This window comes from Triticum aestivum, chromosome 2B (genome assembly GCF_018294505.1).
Source record: "Triticum aestivum cultivar Chinese Spring chromosome 2B, IWGSC CS RefSeq v2.1, whole genome shotgun sequence".
NCBI lineage: Eukaryota > Viridiplantae > Streptophyta > Magnoliopsida > Poales > Poaceae > Triticum > Triticum aestivum.
In genome coordinates, this window is record NC_057798.1 from 5,003,320 (window position 1) to 5,007,678 (window position 4,359).

Genomic DNA, 4,359 nt, shown 5'->3' on the forward strand with positions numbered 1-4,359 from the left:
TCACCATGATTCTTGCATTACTAGCTCCACTCCATGAGCGATGGCGCAACACGTGGAGTAGGGGTGAGGCTGTGGGTGGGTCTCTCTACAGCATATCTACGATGGTACGCTAATGCCTCTGCGAGTGGGCCAGGCAGCCTCTCCGCCTACATGAAATGTGTCGCGCGGTTCCTCAGTGTACTACAGGTGGGGCTCTGTAGTGCCACTAATGGCGAGGACACTGATCTTCTCTTGGAAATTTTCTTTTGTTACCTGTGTTTTTTGTTGGGGATTTTATTGGTAATTTTTGGTGTAGTTTTTTCAGGTGAGGCGGTGCATGTCTTTTCCTTTTGCTTAGTGCCCCTGCCATCTAGCCTTGAGAGCGAGAGATCACAATGTTCTTTTTTTCTATCTTGTAATATATAAAGAAGGGCGCACAAAATACTGTTGGAAATATGCCCTAGAGGCAATAATAAAAGGGTTATTATTATATTTCCTTGTTCGTGATAATTGTCTTTTATTCATGCTATAATTGTATTATCCGGAAATCGTAATACACGTGTGAATACATAGACCACAATATGTCCCTAGTGAGCCTCTAGTTGACTAGCTCGTTGATCAATAGATAGTCATGGTTTCCTGACTATGGACATTGGATGTCGTTGATAACGGGATCACATCATTAGGAGAATGATGTGATGGACAAGACCCAATCCTAAGCATAGCACAAGATCGTGTAGTTCGTTTTGCTAGAGCTTTTCCAATGTCAAGTATCTCTTCCTTAGACCATGAGATCGTGTAACTCCCGGATACCGTAGGAGTGTTTTGGGTGTACCAAACGTCACAACGTAACTGAGTGACTATAAAGGTGCACTACAGGTATCTCCGAAAGTGTCTGTTGGGTTGACACGGATCGAGACTGGGATTTGTCACTCCGTGTTACGGAGAGGTATCACTGGGCCCACTCGGTAGTGCATCATCATAATGAGCTCAAAGTGACCAAGTGTTTGGTCACGGGATCATGCATTACGGTACGAGTAAAGTGACTTGCCGGTAACGAGATTGAACGAGGTATTGGGATACCGACGATCGAATCTCGGGCAAGTAACATACCGATTGACAAAGGGAATTGTATACGGGATTGTTTGAATCCTCGACATTGTGGTTCATCCGATGAGATCATCGAGGAGCATGTGGGAGCCAACATGGGTATTCAGATCCCGCTGTTGGTTATTGCCCGAGAGCCGTCTCGGTCATGTCTACGTGTCTCCCGAACCCGTAGGGTCTACACACTTAAGGTTCGGTGACGTTAGGGTTGTATGAATATGAGTATGCAGTAAACCGAATGTTGTTCGGAGTCCCAAATGAGATCCCGGACGTCACGAGGTGTTCCGGAATGGTCCGGAGGTAAAGAATTATATATAGGAAGTATTGTTTCGGCCATCGGGAAAGTTTCGGGGTCACCCGGTATTGTACCGGGACCACCGGAAGGGTCCCGGGGGTCCACCGGGTGGGGCCACCCATCCCGGAGGGCCCCATGGGCTGAAGTGGGGAGGGGAACCAGCCCATAGTGGGCTGGTGCGCCCCCCTTGGCCCACCCCCTGCGCCTAGGGTTGAAACCCTAGGGGGGGGGGGCGCCCCACTTGCCTTGGGGGGCACTCCACCCCCCTTGGCCGCCGCCCCCCTTGGGAGATGGGATCCCCAAGGGCCGGCGCCCCCCTGGGGGCCTATATAAAGGGAGGGGGGAGGGGGCAGCTGCACCCTGAAGTTTTGGCGCCTCCCTCTCCCCTGCTACACCTCTCCTCCTCCGTCACGTGCTTGGCGAAGCCCTGCCGGAGTGCTGCTTCTCCACCAACACCACGCCGTCGTGCTGCTGCTGGAGCCATCTTCCTCAACCTCTCCTTCCCCCTTGCTGGATCAAGAAGGAGGAGACGTCATCCGCTCCGTACGTGTGTTGAACGCGGAGGTGCCGTCCGTTCGGCACTCGGTCATCGGTGATTTGGATCACGGCGAGTACGACTCCATCATCCACGTTCTAGTGAATGCTTCCGCACGCGATCTATAAGTGGTATGTAGATGCAATCTCTCCCATGACTCATTGCTTAGATGAATTCATAGATGGATCTTGGTGAAACCGTAGGAAAAATTTTAATTTTCTGCAACGTTCTCCAATAGTGGCATCATGAGCTAGGTCTATGCGCAGTTCTCTTTGCACGAGTAGAACACAATTTTGTTGTGGGCGTAGATCTTGTCAATTTGCTTGCCGCTACTAGTCTTATCTTGCTTCAGCGATATTGTGGGATGAAGCGTCCCGGACCAACCTTACACGTACGCTTACGTGAGACCCGTTCCACCGACTGTCATGCACTAGTTACATAAGGTGGCTGGCGGGTGTCTGTCTGTACCACTTTAGTTGGAGCGGATTCGATGAAAAGGGTCCTAATGAATGGTAAATAGAAGTTGACAAATCACGTTGTGGCTTTCACGTAGGTAAGAAAACGTTCTTGCTAGAACCCTATTGCAGCCACGTAAAACTTGCAACAACAATTAGAGGACGTCTAACTTGTTTTTGCAGCAAGTGTTTTGTGATGTGATATGGCCAGAAGTTGTGATGAATGATGAATGACATATTGTGATGTATGAGATCATGTTCTTGTAATAGGAATCACGACTTGCATGTCGATGAGTATGACAACCGGCAGGAGCCATAGGAGTTGTCTTTATTTTTGTATGACCTGCGTGTCATTGAAGAACGCCATGTAAATTACTTTACTTTATTGCTAAACACGTTAGCCATAGAAGTAGAAGTAGTCGTTGGCGTGACAACTTCATAAAGACACGATGATGGAGATCATGATGATGGAGATCATGGTGTCATGCCGGTGACAAGATGATCATGGAGCCCCGAAGATGGAGATCAATGGAGCTATATGATATTGGCCATATCATGTCACTACTATATAATTGCATGTGATGTTTATTATGTTTATGCATCTTGTTTACTTAGAACGACAGTAGTAAATAAGATGATCCCTTACAACAATATCAAGAAGTGTTCTCCCCTAACTGTGCACCGTTGCTAAAGTTCGTCGTTTTGAAGCACCACGTGATGATCGGGTGTGATAGATCCTTACGTTCACATACAACGGGTGTAAAACAGTTTTACACATGCAAAACACTTAGGGTTAACTTGACGAGCCTAGCATGTACAGACATGGCCTCGGAACACGGAGACCAAAAAGTCGAACACAAGTCGTATGGAAGATACGATCAACATGAAGATGTTCACCGACGATGACTAGTCCGTCTCACGTCATGATCGGACACGGCCTAGTCGACTCGGATCGTGTAACATTTAGATGACTAGAGGGATGTCTAATCTGAGTGGGAGTTCATTAAAATAATTTGATTAGATGAACTTAATTATCATGAACTTAGTCTAAAACCTTTGCAAATATGTCTTGTAGATCAAATGGCCAACGCTCATGTCAACATGAACTTCAACGCGTTCCTAGAGAAAACCAAGCTGAAAGATGATGGCAGCAACTATACGGACTGGGTCCGGAACCTGGGGATCATCCTCATAACTGGCAGGAAACAATATGTCCTAGAAGGACCGCTAGGTGATGCACCCGTCCCAGAGAACCAAGACATTATGAATGCTTGGCAGTCTCGTGCTGATGATTACTCCCTCGTTCAGTGCGGCATGCTTTACAACTTAGAACCGGGGCTCCAAAAGCGTTTTGAGCAACACGGAGCATATGAGATGTTCGAGGAGCTGAAACTAGTTTTCCAAGCTCATGCCCGGGTCGAGAGATATGAAGTCCCCGACAAGTTCTATAGTTGTAAGATGGAGGAAAACAGTTCTGTCAGTGAACACATACTCAAAATGTCTGGGTTGCACAACCGCCTGTCCCAGCTGGACATAAACCTCCCGGAGAAGGCGGTCATTGACAGAATCCTTCAGTCGCTCCCACCAAGCGGCAAGAGCTTTGTGATGAACTACAATATGCAGGGGATGGTGAAGACCATTCCCGAAGTATTCTCAATGCTGAAGTCAGCAGAGGTTGAAATCAAGAAAGAACATCAAGTGTTGATGGTCAATAAAACCACTAAGTTCAAAAAGGGCAAGGGTAAGAAGAACTTCAAGAAGGACGGCAAGGATGTTGCCGCGCCCGGTAAGCAAGTTGCCGGGAAGAAGTCAAAGAATGGACCCAAGCCTGAGATAGAGTGCTTTTATTGCAAAGGGAAGGTCCACTGGAAGCGGAACTGCCCCAAATACTTAGTGGACAAGAAGGCCGGCAACACTAAAGGTATATTTGATATACATGTAATTGATGTGTACCTTACCAGTACTCGTAGTAACTCCTGGGTATTTGA